General features: G+C 37.7%; 1 protein-coding gene and 1 pseudogene across 12 annotated transcripts in view; both read right to left on the bottom strand.

The window, feature by feature from the left end:
* BICD1 (BICD cargo adaptor 1) overlaps nucleotides 1-15,354 on the bottom strand; it is a 220,707-nt gene that overhangs the window by 176,643 nt on the left and 28,710 nt on the right. The window lies entirely within an intron of this gene.
* On the bottom strand, nucleotides 3,871-4,539 carry LOC309609988 (mitochondrial import receptor subunit TOM7 homolog pseudogene; annotated as a pseudogene). The gene has a single exon. The product of its transcript is annotated as a mitochondrial import receptor subunit TOM7 homolog pseudogene (transcript).

Below are 15,354 nucleotides of genomic sequence, written 5' to 3'. Positions count from 1 at the left end.
GTGGGGGATGGGAAAGGAGAGGGCAAAATTACTCCCAGTTAAGAACCACGAATACATACTAATTCATTCTGTATAGGTATACACCCCTAGGGGTCGGGGTGTGTATATATATATCTATTAGACATTTATAGAGAGAGAGGAAAAAAGGATGTGTAAATGTATACACAGATAAATATGTACAGATAAATAAACAAATATATAAAACCCCACAAGGTAACACACACGTTTTACAAATGAGAAGACTGGAGCACAGGGATGTTAAGTAACTTCACACAGTTCAGCAAGTAATGGACCTAAAACTTAAACCTATACGTTTTTACTCTAGAAGCCATGCTCTTAAACACTGAACCACACTATATAATATAATTTAAGGAATATATTTAAGGAATAAATAATTTAAAAGTCTAAACTAGAGTCTACTACTCTCTTTCTTGGAAGACAACATGGTACAAAAGATCACAATATTTGATGTCTGAGAAATCTGTGTTTGGGTCCTACTTCCCCTGGCTGTGTGCATCCTCAAGCAAATTTTTTACAATGTTATAAACACAAAGATAACAATTATGCCCCAGGATACTTTTGAGGACTAAATGATCGTAAAAAGTAATTTGTAAGTCACAGAATTAGCTTGACTACAGAAATACTACCTGATTTGTAAATGTCAAAATTATTGTTTCTATAATAGGCAGTAGCATTTATTCAGTATAAAACAGTACCATCATTTTTGAGAAATTGTTTTGAGAGCTAAAATGTAAGGATTTCCTGAGATTTGTTCTTAGATCACAGTGTTATAGGGTCAATACTGTTAAATGGGTAGTAATTTTTTTTTAATTGGGGTATAGTTGTTTTACAATGTTGTGTTAGTTTCTACTGTACAGTGGAGTTCCCTGTGCTATACAGCAGGTTCTTATTAGTTATCTGTTTTATACATATTATTGTATATATGTCCATCCCAATCTCCCAGTTTATCCCCCCCCCACCCCACTTCCTCACCTTGGTGTCCATACATTTGTTTTCTATATCTGTGTCTCTATTTCTGCCTTGCAAACCCGTTCATCTGTAAAATGGGTAGTAATCTTAAGACACAGAATCAAAAACACATTGGTAAACAGCACCACACATACACATCACAAAACACAGTTATCACATACTATATGACAGGAAACAAAATCTCTCACACGCTCATATTTATATTTATATGTGTGTTTGTATATATGTATACGTAACAATTTTTGTAGAATTTTTTCTGTTTCCAGAGGAGAATTCAAGCAGTTGGAGTTTTTCTTGAATACCAGTAATTTTCAAATAATTTATTAAGAATATAAAAAGTTGCTTTGACTGCTTCCGGGTTTGTGTCACAGCAGCTCTCCTGGTTTATCTAAACATACGTGTTCTGAAATACATACATGTCCTGCTTGTGGTAACACCAAGACAAGCTTAGAGATGTCATCACAGCATAATTTCAAAATGTAAACTGACTGGCAGCTAACAGCTCTTCCAAAAAGAATAGTAAATATCTGGAGCCCAAAATGCCAAAAAGTATTTGAAATTTTAGGGGAAATGGTCTAGGTTTCCAGTGCCAAATAACTCCCACAATGCTGTTAACAGTGATCTCCCAGAGTGCCTCATCTTGAGCCAATACATCCCTGCTGTGCTTTGCTTCAATTACTTTAAGCGCATCCTTAGACTTCAGTAGCATGATAGCTGGGAACCCAAGCCAAGGCTAAAGCTGCTCTCAGCTATATCCCATTATTAATTCATCCCAGGGGCTGGGACTGAGCCGTGCTGAGCAGCAGAGAAGATGCCCCTTCGTCCTCGCAGGCATAGGCAGGACAAGCTCAGGAACTTTGCACACACAGATATTCAAGGAGAGCTGTTTGCCTGCTGCCTGGACTGCAGTGTGCCTTAGTACCGCACGCAAAAACCCTGGAGGAGCAACCATTTTTAAGCGCAATTTTACTGCAGAAAGGCCTGAGTCTGCTGCTGTCTCTTTACAAATGTCTGATAATCCACTCCTGTCACAGACTGACAGGAGCTGCTATTTTCCTTCCAGCCACTGGGGCAGACCTCAGGAGAGTAATTACCTCTCAGTGGGCGGCAACAACAGGGCTATTTCAAGACCTCACTACATTTTAAAAGTGTTATTCTCCACACAGACTATAAATCACCACAGAACAACTTTTCTGAAGTATGAGCTGGTCTGTAGGATTCCTAGATAATTCCAAAAGGGTTGGCGTCACTGGGAGGGCTTAGTACCTCTAGCCAGACAGCTAATTTAAGAGACCCCATCAGGGTTACATGCTGTAATAAAGGGGGAGAAAATTTTCAATGACTTTAAGTCATTGTTATAAAACCCATTTAATATAGGGACTATATCTTACTATCTTAACAAATGTTGCTCCCAATAGTTTCTTTTATTTTAATGCAGTTGAAACATTAAAATAAAGCATTTTCTTTTTCTTTCTTTTTTTTTTTCCTCTCAGGAATTTTGGAGTGCAAGCAAATGTATGAAAGAAATGTACTGCTATTGTGCTATTCTACAACAATGATAGCAACCTCCTTGTATTTTACAAGAACTTTCCTTTCTCTGTAGGGTTTGAATTTTTTACAATAAACATTTGTTAAAGAAGGTACTTTCATTTTGAGATGTTCTTATCTCAGTGGAGAAGAGGGCTGTATTTCTCTTTTTGAGAATCCTAAAACAATAGGTCCTTGAACTAGATAATATGATAAACAGAAATGTAGCTGAAATAGCCTACTAAAGGATGAATTTTAATCTCCATAGCTGGACAGCTGAAACTCCTTTTTGCATATCAATTAGATGTAGCTGCTCATCATTCTACCTTATGGTGTTACAATTCACAGATGGTTACTCCAGGGATGGATGCATTTCAGTAACAGTTTGAAATGCCCCTGGGTAATAAAGAGTGTAAATAATTGCTATGCCTTTGAAATAATGCAATCAGACTGCTAGTGGCTGATAGGGTACAGCTGTAGACAAAGTTCACATTTGCTTTTAGGGCCCTGTCTGCACTGTGGATTAAAGAAATTTTAAAATGTGTTGATTAACCGAAAAAAAATAATAAATGGCATTCAAGATACTTGATTTTAAGAAAACCACAACTTTTTTTTTAAATCACATTTTGAGTAAGAAAAGCAAAATGGTTGATTTCACAGATGCTCATCTCTCTGCCTAACTGCAGAAACAATATGGGGTAACATGCTTGAATTAGGGGAAAACCTTAAACGGGATCATTTTAATTGGATACAGGATAAAGCAGGAGGTTTATCCACAATCCATCAGTACAGACATTATTTAGTGTATGATTAAGTTGATTTATAGTGCCAGGCTATGCTGGACTGTGTACAGGATATCAAATACTTTCCTACTCTTAAGAAACTGAAAATCTACTTTGATAGAAAAGATGTCATGCATACAAGACAGTACATAATTAAGTACTGGGTTATAAGCCGTACAGGCCATAAGACCACAGGAATTTGGGGAAAGGAAAGAATAATATGAGTGAGCTACATTCATTGGGAATGCTTGGAGGAGAAGGTGGGTCTTGAGGAAGTTAAGAAAGACCTACTTTATTGAGACCAGTAGAGTCACAAGAGTGAATGCGAATGTGACAGATAAAGGAAATACTAGCTGCCCAGAGTTCAGGGCTCTCCCGGAGGAATAGTGAGCAGTGCTGAATGTCAGACTAAGGAGCTTGACCTTGAGCTGACAGACTTGAGGAGGCTGCTGGCAAAGGAAGGATTTAAGTGGTATTTAAACAACTGATCTAACAGTGGTGAGTAAGATGAACTGGAGGGAAGAAAAGAGCAGTAATTCTTTTTTTTTTTTATTTTTTTTATTTTTTAACATTGTTAAAAAACATTTATTTTAATACAGTCTATCATAAATAAGTCAGTAGAGGTTCCACTCTGCCACAGACGCATCTGAGAAGTAAGAGCCCTGTGCCATCCAACTGGTGAACGTCTGAACGATGTCCCATCTCTTATCCCAGCCACAGCGCACACCTTCCATGTTGTTCCTCTGCATTGATTGCTTCCAAAACCAGATGACCAAATAGTCCTTTATCCCCAAAGTAAGCACTATTTCTCTTTTGCTTGCCATGACTTAGTACTAATGTATGAATGTTTGCCTTGCAATGCTTATTTGTAAGAACGGTACCTCAAAACAGTTGGTTCAGGCATTCCAGGATCTGCACCCCTCTTAAATCCCAGGTATATCACGAGAGGAATAAAGCCCCAACGGATGGCAAACTGGCCTCCCTTGAAAAGCTGCTGCAGCCTCTGCTTGGCCTCTTTGCTCAGCTTCACCATGGCGACGGCCCGGGCAACACACTTCAGGCAACTGCCCAGAGCAGTAATTCTTAACCAAGGGTACATATCAGAATCACCTAGGAACATTTCTACACTAAATCTTGCTTTTATGTTTCAAGATTTTCAGACCACTTCAGATACTGTGATTGTTATGGAGCTCGGAGTAACTCTTCAAGTAATTCCAGTGTGATTCCTGTCTGTGAACTACTTACTAAAACAGAAGTTTTAAAAAACAAAACAAATGCAAAAAAAAAAAACCTTCTTGGGAGAATACTGAAGATATTCCAATGAGAATCTGTGGTCATGACAAAAGGAATGGAGAAGAAGGAATTATTCCTACAGTCGCTGCAAAGGAAAACTCAACTGGACTTGGTAGTGGGACTCAATGAAGGAAAAGTTGCCAAAGATAAATGCGTTAAGCCTAGTGAAATGGGAGAATTTCACTGACACTGACAAAATTATGGGAATACTAGTAATTGTGCTACATGAAGCCACTGAGTTGTCACTCAGTTGGCAACTGTGTCTAACAAAAAATGGCTATATGAGAGGTCAAGGCTAGAAACGTGCCTCCTCAACACCAAGACGTTGGAAAAACTTATGAAAAAGAGTGAAAAAGAAGGGCAGAGGCCAAGGACTAACCTGGGTCCCTATTCACAGAGTGGGGAGATAAAGAGCATTTGGGGAACTTTGGAGGAAGAGAGTGACAAGGAGAATGGGGAGAACAGAGTGTCACAGAAGCCCAGAGAAGAAGGAAATAATTTTAAAGCATTAGGTCCAGAATACTCAACACTGAAAACAAATATTACTGACTTTAAGATAAGGTCCATGATGAACTTGGAGAATTCATCAAAAAATCTTAGAGTTGGGTGAGTCTTGAATCCATTCTCTGATTTTAAGCACTGGGAATCTGATAAGTCTTAACTGATTTAAGGTTTTGAATTTCCTCTTCTGTCAGGTGGGCCTTGTGGACTGACTTACTAAGAGCAGTTTTACTACTGAAGCTTCTGGAATGAACTGACTAATCCTCTCTCAGATCTAGGTGTCAGATGAGCAATCAAATCTAACCAGATGTAGCTGTGCATTTTTTGATGATATTCAATATTATTACTATATAAAGTAGGTTTGATTTCTTTAAAAGGAAAAATAAATAAAAGATTAGGATATATTCCTGTAGAATAACTCCTTAAATAGGAGAACTTATTCTCACATTGCTCATATCTCTGTTTTCTCAGAACTGGGTCCCAGCAGCCATGTTTGCACACATAAATCTCCTTGGTTATAGCCAAATGGACCAACAGCAACACCTGATTCCAGGTGGGCCAATCCATTTCTCTCTCCTTGGCAGCTGCAATTGGGATTTAAACACACTAGTCTCTGCTGACTGCTTAAACTAAAGACATCTAATCTCAGGAACTGTGGAGCATCCACTTTCCACCATGGCCACAGGGAAAGGAGAAAACGGCAAACCAAAGGCAGGGAAGAAAGAAGAAGATGTGCAAGCAGAGGCAGGGACGCCCCTCAACCTGAGTCCGCTCAGATATCCCTCCCTTTGTGACTCAGTTGCTCTCAGACTCTGCTCGTCTTCCTTCTGCTGCCTCTGCTTCCACTGCTGGAAAGCCTAGGGATGCCTGGAAACATGACCTTCAATTCATCTAGTCTTGCAATAAATACTGTGCAACTTACTATGCTTGGGTTGGCACGTACATGTCTCCAAATTAATAAGAATGAAAAATGTGATTTAGGCAAAGCTGTACCATAATCCAATCAACATACTGTATACAAGTAATTAATGAGCTGTACCTGGTGAGCAGGAGGCATGCAGCAGAATGCTCCAGAACAGTCAGAAGGGCTGTCAGGGTAAAAAGGCTGCCTAAGAAAGAAGAAAGTGAGGCACTGTCCACTGCTGGAATCTGTGCAGGTTCCATGAGTGGCAGCTGCATCTCTGCACGAGGGGCTGTGGGGAAGCTGGACCGTATACTTCTGTACTGGAATATGTTACACTGTCACATGCTTTGAGCAGGAATTTCCAGTCACATAAATCTCAGTATTCTTTGACAGCAAGGAAATCTTATATCTTTAAGCAACTGTGTCTGCTACCATCTTTCTGACAATGCCACCACCATCTGTTTTGATGCCTACAGGAAGGACATAAGCCAGTGCACCCTACATGTTTTGGAATGTTTGCTGAAGTACAAAGATTTACCGGAATTGCTGAGAAGCAGAGTACCGTTTATATTAAGATTACAAGGAAGGGCCATAATGAAAATGACAGGGAAATGCTCAGAAAGAAGAGTCAATGTATTTACCACGAGTCTTGTCTGCCTCCTTACCTATGGTAAGGTTTCTCCTCTTTCGACTACTGTCTCTGGACAACAGCCTGCATATTCTTGTCTATTTCATATGATACGAGAAAACCTCTACTCTAGTGGGATATCAGACTATCATACACTCAGCACAGTCATGGACCAACCCAAGGCCTCTGTGTCAGGCTGTGCAGACCTGCACTGCATAACATCAGTGGTGGCACTTCCATCACTACTCTCCAAAGCTGTACTACACAGCAGCCCTGGAAATTACCTATCTACAGCATGGAAAAGCAAAAACAGGAGTTCAGGGATGTTAATAAGCCGTACATTGGTACAGCTAAAGAGAAGCATCTTCCTGGGTGTGCTTTCTCATCACCATTCTCTCTGTTCAGCCCCAAAGCCCAGTTCTTCTAAGTCCTATCTTCATCCACATGCCTCTCTAAAACTGACTGGGCAACTCCTGGGATCTTCCTGTTTGTACGCAGCAAACCAGGATAAATTCTCAAGGTCAAGAAGAAAATGTGTGCTTTTCTCTCATTTCTCCAGAGAAAATTTTCAGACAGGCCAAAATGATCTACTAGGACTACTGCAGAATCCCAGACTGGTTACTCATGCTCCTTGTGATCATGTGACCAGAATTCTTCAGATAGGGTCGATGTTTTGCCTTTATTCTTGTTTTGCATCTTTTTAACTCTGACACTAGTTTTTTTCTTGGTTCACCTAAATCATCTAAAGCCGCAAATATATTGTTCTACATTTCAGACAATTTTCTGGCAATACTTCTCTGACAAACCACACAAATTGAGCAACATAAAACAATATATATTTCTTGACTTCAGAAAAAAAAAACGATTTCTCCTATAACACATATAGAAACATATTAAAGGCAGATTGGCATAAGTTGTGTGATTATGCAGCTTATTATAAAGCTACATGCATTATTAAGTAATGTGCAACATACAAGAACATATATTGATAGTTGTATTAATGCTGTTATTCATAAGAGACCAGCCCATCACCACAGAGAAAATCTTTATTGATGACCAACACTGGCTCCAATATTACCCAAGACCTATACTTAATACATGTTTAGGAGCATCATGGTTCATTATTCAGAGGACCACGCTATAGAAATGGCCTGGCCCATGTAGTTGAGCACAAGGAGATGCAATGCAATATGGGAACAATCATGATGTTTACAACTGGCCAGTCATTCATTTCTCATTAGGTAATATCTGTTTCACATTTTTACGATTACGGAATTGTCTTACTATATTAAATTTTATCATTTTTAGAAAAATAACTGTAACGTGTAATTGCCCAGTGGAAGGCCTTATGGTGAAATGGAGGAGTCTCTCCAGGAAAGCGCCGACCTGCCTGCAGGCTGAGAGACCTTAACAGGGAGCATAACTTGGTGAATCGGATATGATTCAGGTCATGAGCTATGGACTAGGTAACTATCCCTTTCCAGACTCATTCAGGTTTGCGATGCTCTCGCACATTAATTAAACCCACAGGAGATTGATGCACAGAATCAGAATAGACATTTATTTTACAGTAAAACTTACAGAACTGCCAAGAGGCCAGAGAAAGACATCAGGAGAAAAATCAAATTCTGTCTTCAAAGGCAAGCTCTCCAGCAACCAGTTAACCAGGTGCATGGGTTGGGAGAGCATGGATCAGAGTCAACATGAGATTTCCCTGATTTGAAGGTAATTGCATCAGGCCCTGAAAACCCAGTACGCCTGTCTCCACAGCACAGGCCTCTTAGGAGAACTGACCACTGCAGGGTCCAGGCAGGGTGCCCACCCCTGCTCAGAGGTTGGGTGGACACGGCAAACATCTGCTTCCAGTTTCTCTTGGTTCTTTGCTTCCCTTTTTAAACAAAGATACCTTGGATTGCTGCAGTCGATATAGATATTATTTTTTCCTAAGATTGTTGTCAAGGCTTGCTGGCCATGCTGTCTCTTTGAGATTTTTCCTTCTCTCCTCCAGCCCTTTAAGTGTTTTGTTTTGTTTTTCAATTTGCACAATCATTCACAGCTGCCGTCAAAAACGTTTTCAATTTGCATAATCATTATATCTTTTTTTACATATAGAAATTAGTAAAACTTAAAACCAAATGTGACTTGTACAGAAATCCTTTAATTTTATTTATTTTTACACATTAAAAAATGAAACACACTATACAAATGGTTTTTCATAGCAGATTACAAGTGGGTCCATTCAGACTTGCTCTCAAAATGCTGCCAGCATTGTAAGTGCTGCCTGAGACGGCAGCTGTTAATCGTACAGCGAGTTACTCACGGCCCACATTCACTAAGTCATTGTGTACTTATTCATGTTTCAAGAAAACTTGAAAAAGTTTTTAAAAAATTATCAGCATAGAAACTATAAAGAGAGTAGCCTTGAAGCCGATGTTAAAAAACAAAACAAAACAAAACAGAAATTGAGTAAGCAGTGAACAATGAACTTGAATGATTTTAATCACAAATCATTTAACTTTAAATAGCATAGAAATTCTTCTTGGTAAATCTTCACTACCAAGAAATAAGAAGTTTAGCTGTCTGATAAGTAATCAAATATCCAAAATGGTGGCTACGGAAAACAAAAATCATCACCCAACTGCCCTTTTAGTGAAATGAGAGCTGTGGGTTTCAGAATTCAAAATTCTCTGCTCTTGTTCCTGTGAACCTCCAATCCAGCTGCTTTCCAGCTCCAGTCTTTCTTGGCCTCCCTCAGCTTCGGTTTCTCGTTCTTGAAACACTTCCCATGTTGGTTTCCATTCACCACTCCCTGCTGGTCCCCCTCACAGCTCTCCCACCATACTTCTTGCTTTCACTGCACCCTCTTCCTCTGCCTGCCCTGAGAGCTGTGACGCCAAAACTCCATCCATAGCTCTTTTCCTTCTTCTTCTACTTTCATCTCATTCACCCCCATGGCTTCAAGAACTACTTATATGCAATAATTTGACATCATATATTGCACAAGCAGAGCAAGACACATGTTAATGGTTCCTTATTGTCAATTTTCTTGCTTTTTCATTAGTCTTGAGACTCAAAAGTGTATTTGCGCTAGCCTGTTGACTACCTCCACTCCGATGTCTTATAGTTCCCTTAAACTCCATATGTTCAACATTTTTTTTCTTAGTCTCAAATCTTTTCTCCTATGTTCTCTACTTCACTTCATGGCCTCTCCATCCACATGCTTTCCCAAGTTGAATATCTGGAAGCCATCATGGCTGTTAGGCACTATTGGCCAACATGTAAGGGTAACTTTGTAACGGCAATTGATAACAAAAATGTGCAAGAGAAAATTGCAAAGTTGGTTGCTAAATAAGCCTGACAAATGACTGTTAACTTATGCAGATGGTATAATTAGGAAGAAGAGTGAAAGAGAAGAATGAATGGGTTATGAAAGAGCCTTTATTTGTATGTGTATGTCATTTGTAATTATAAATATGGGAAACTGATTAATTCCATTTTTTCCCACTAAACTCTAAGTGCTATGAAGACAGAACCCATACCTGTTTTGCTCATCTTTGTATGGTTAGCACCTATACAGTGTTTCACATATAGTAGGTACTTAGTAAACACCTGCTGGGATACACAATTGCTAACACAATTAGCTGAAAACACAATTTATCTCTACTTTGATTTATCAAAGTAGGCTTACAGAATGCCAATATATAATATCAGTCTAATACCACCACAAAAAAAGGAAAGATGTCTAGTGGGACAAATAAAACTTTCTGAGCACATCTGTTGAGTCTTCAGTTCATCATTTGACCAGAAATTTCTCTACCTCACTAGATCAAAGACTCTGATTATAACAGTGATCTTCACCTCAGTAAAACTAAACTGGCCTTGAGAGTCATTTATTATTTTAAAAGCTCCTTTAAATGATTAAACAAGTCTAAAATGTCTGTTATCAAATTTCCTGGACATCAATAGATCAGGAAGGTATGACACAAGTAGAAATGTCTAATCAAGATCTTTGAACTCGGGGGTAAAAAAAAAGAACCAAGAGAAAGGAACTTCTTCGAAAGCATTCCACCCAAACACCCACTGAAGGAGGAGCTGGCTCCCTGATCTCTGTGCCCAAAGCTGCCAACTCAGACTGGGGAAAGGTAAACATTATATGAATAATTTATGTACAAGGATGGGTGTGTCTGTAAGTGAACTGTCATAACGTATAAATATACAGAAAATAGAAATCTGCTGTCTTCTGGCACTTTTGTCATTTACAGAAATAATATTCATCTAGCCTTAAAACAACCAAACAAATGAAAAACTCCCTCTCCCCTAACCCCTCAAATCTAACTGAACATCAAAGTCTATCAACCTGGCCCTCTAAGATCAGCTCAAAAACTATTTTCTCCATGTAAAGTTACTGGCTTTCTGTGCTCACAACACATTCTGCATATTATCATATACTATAAGAGTATATTATAATTATTTTAGCATCTCCCTCCTCCTTTCCTCTTCTAAGACTAGGAGCTACTTAAAGATATTCAGGATCTCCTGTGTAATAACATAGTATCTGGTAATTTAATTAGTAATCAGTAAATCATAGCCAAAAGAAAGAAGAAATGGGATTTAGGAATATAAATATAAGATTTTGATAGCAAGGATGAATCTTTTCATCCCTCCTACTTTGTACCTCTCCATGGCCTTTTCCTCTACCACTTTTGTCATATCCATGACCATTAACTTGTGCCAGAGAGCATTCCTCATGATTTCAATAATGTGTAGCTGTGGGCACTGAATGGATGTACTTAGCATCAAGGCTTCTTTACTTTCTTGTTCCTCTCTTACTCAGCCCCTTAGCAGAAGCAAAGACCAAAATGTCCAAAACAAAGTGCTAAGATATGCAGAGATAATACATGCATAGTGGTACTGATGAAAACATTGACAAGAATTAAGGAATACTGCTTTCAAAAAAACTTAGGTCTCCCTCAACATCTATGTATATCACTCAACCATCAGGAGACAACCAACTCTTTTTCTAGATAAGAGACAATTTCACTTGCCCCCTCCCATAGTAATGCCATTGGTAACTGTCCATAAAAGTAAACGGATGGTATCTAAATACAAAAGAAGAGAGCTCTGAGCTCTGGGATGACTGATAATGCAGTTCGGCCTCTCTTGTAGGAGAGTGGGGAGGGGGTGTCAGAAAGGTGAGGAAGAGAAAGTGATTCTGAGTAGTTTGGATTAGTATCTGAATCTTAATCTTAATGAAGGAAACAGACACAACTTTCTGTACAAAAGATTTCAGTAGATAACAGATTTTTTGACATTATTATGCAAGTAGACAGTAAATTAACCTGCCTTGATTAATGAAAGCAATTACTAAATGCTGTTATACTAAGTGGATTAATTTTTACTGTATAACATCTCCTGGTGATTCTTCAAGTGACCCAGATAAAGCTAGAGACCATTTGACAATATGTTTCTTGTATCTAAGAAGGTATATTTTGCTGATTTAAACCATAATCTTTGGCATTCACACCTGCCATGGATTTATACCTCTGGTATATTCACTGGTACTGTAGCAAAAAAAATTTCATGAAGAGAAAAGGGAAATATTAGATTTTGCTAGCAAAAAAGCCATTGTCCTATTGTGAGATGCTAATACTCATTTTGGAAAGAATCATTTATGATTGAAAAGACAAATCACTGTGTACAAGAAGATATTTGCAACACATACAAATGATAAAAGACTAGGATTCTGAACATATATAAAGAATTCCTATATACCATTTTTTTAAAAGACAGATAACCTAATATTTCAAATGGCTAAAGAGTTAAATAGGCATTTCATAAAACAGGAAATCCAAAATTATGGATTACCTGGGGTGGGGGAGTTGCAATGGAGGAGGGGCACAAAGGGAGATTCTGGGGTGCTCATATATTCTATTCCTTCCACCTGGGTGATGACCACATGAATAGTGGCTTTATATTATTTGTTAGACTGTACATTTGTGTTTATGTACTTTTTCTGTATATATAGCATATTTCACAGTTTAAGATGTTTTTTTAAAAAGGTTATGCAGACATATAAAACTAGATGTTCTGGAAACTATGGGAGGAGACAAAGGGCAAACAAAAAATATAATCAGGAGATAATAACTGCCACGAAGAAAAAGGAAGCAGGATAAGGGGAATGGGTAGAGTTGAGAGAACTATTTATAGTTGGAGAGTCAGTGTCTCTGTACTTGTCTCATGGAACACTGCTGTGGACACAGCAAAGGCAATGCAAACAGAATTCACTATAAAATTTCAAATTATGCAGGATTTCATAAGGTCCATAAAAGACGCAGGATTTCATAAAATCCACAAAAGATGGCTCCAATAACACCCCAAGTCCCTGATAGATAAGAATTTTACAGCCTTAGACTGTTAACAATTGAAGAAAAGAAAATAAGAAAGCCTGTCTATACTTTGGATGCTTCATAAGAAAATAATGATTTAAGTATTTTTTTAACCTCTGGAAAGTTGATGAAGTCCTCAAATTTAGTTTGAGATCTCTTTAACGAAATGCTCATAGAGTCAGATGTGAAGTGAAGGCTGTTGTAATGTGCCTTTTTTGTGGAGAAAAAATACCATAGGTAACAATAAACCATTCATTTTCAATTTGAAGAATTAGTTTATTTTTATTTTTCCAACATATTTTCCATATATATGCATAGTTTTATATGTAAGATAAGAATAAAGAATTCCAATCCATTCTTTTTTTTTTCCCTGACTATCCACTATGAAATGTTGGTCCTAGTTCTTAAGTGAATTAATTTTGCTTTCACTTTTTGTGTATATCAGTTGTTCTCAGATAATATAGATTCCAAAAATGGATTAAACTTTAAGCCCTCACACCCATACCTTTTTGTCTAATACATTAGGCTGAACCATGTGGAATTACAATATTCTATCATTTTGATCTACAAAAATGGCAATTTCATACAATTCATCCTAACATGTGAGCTCCACAGTCTAAGCTGTGTCCTCCTGCTCACAGCGCAGGTCTTGCCTGGTGATGCTTGAAGAGTTGACCATTATGCAGAGGAAGGTGAAGAGACTTTTATGTTTTTTATTTTAACTTTTCCTTCCCATTAGGGATATAGGAATAATAGGATAAAGGAATCCATTATCTCCTCAGCAAAATGGAAAACATTGATAAAATTTATACCTTTTAAAAACCAGACTATGATTTAGGTCTTCATTCAACAAACATTAGTTGACTACCTACTGTGTGCTAGGCCCTGGAGAGAGACAAAAACAAGTAAGACAAGGCTGCTGACTCACGAAGTTTACAAAGAATGGGGAATAAAAAAAGGTAAGAAAACCAACATGTACAGGATATTGTGGTAAGTGCTATTCAAAAGTTTGTCCAAAGGAGGGGGGTCCAAATCAAATTTCTCATTGGGCATTAGAAATATAGGATACTGTTCTAAGACATCTTTTCATAAATGTTTAACTTAACAACAAAAACACAACAAGTTAGTCAAAAAGCACATATCAGGACAAAAAAAAATCAAAAATATAAATTCTGAATAGGTTACAAAAAAGATAGTAAGGTCTTGAATAATTCCATTTTCTTAATTTTAAGTGGGTATCTTAGAACACACGAGTATAAGATCAAAACGTTGTCTTGTTTGAATTGTAAATCTCCACTTTAAAACAGCAGATGGAGTGCCTTCTGTTCACAGAAGGAAAGCCAAGGGCTTAGAAAAGGTAGCCACTCACTCAGGGCAAAGAAGCAAAACAGAGAACCCTGGTTCTGAACTTTTATACCCTTGAAAGGTAACAGAGATTTTTACAGAATTATAAGGTAACTAGTGAAATTTCCTCAACGTATTTTCCTTTCTGAGTCAAGGAAACATGTATGTTCTAAGGAAGATTTCAATTACAATGAAAAATGTTAAATTTCCAATCACTGAATTTAAGTCACCAGATTTATAGTCCTCTGGTATATACCATGCTGTTAATGCAGTTATTAATGTCTTTTTTTTTCAGTTCTGCTTCCTCAAATGCCAAAACTACACACTCTTAAATATGTAACCCTGTGAGAATGAGGAAATATGTGTAAAATTTTTATCCAAAGAAATTAAAACCCAACATTTTGCTTCTTATTTGTAGATCTAGTTCTTATAAACATTTAATCAAATAGTCTGCTTAGAAAATAAAGGTCCTCTCAAACTATATGGCACTTCTTTCAATGGAAGCATTGACATGCAGTTTGATAAGAAGGCAAAGGACACACCCCCAAAACAATCTAACAGAAGAGGAATTTAAAATGGTAAACAACATGAAAAAAATTGTTCAACTTTTTTTCTTATTATTTATTTATTTATTTGGCTGCGCCAGGTCTTAGTTGCCACACGCAGGATCTTCGCTGGGGCATGCAGGATCTTTTCTTAGTTGCAGCATGTGGGATCTAGTTCCCTGACCAGGGATCGAACCCGGGCTCCCTGCATTGGGAACTCAGAGTCTTAGCCACTGGACCACCAGGGAAGTCCCTTCAACTTTATTAATAATGTAAAAATTCAAAATGGTATGACATTCTATCTTTTGCCTATCCAATAAGTAAGGATTTTTGGAAAAGAAGGCAGTAGATTTCTATTTCTTATGTGTACAGTTCAGTAACACTTGTGACCACAAATAAATGCCAGCATTTTTAATAATCTACATTTCTAATCATATGTTTGTTTCTACTGATA

Source organism: Balaenoptera borealis (genome assembly GCF_965194805.1).
Source record: "Balaenoptera borealis genome assembly, chromosome: 13".
Lineage (NCBI taxonomy): Eukaryota > Metazoa > Chordata > Mammalia > Artiodactyla > Balaenopteridae > Balaenoptera > Balaenoptera borealis.
Note: the sequence above shows the minus strand (reverse complement) of the source record. Positions and strands in the feature narration are given on the sequence as shown.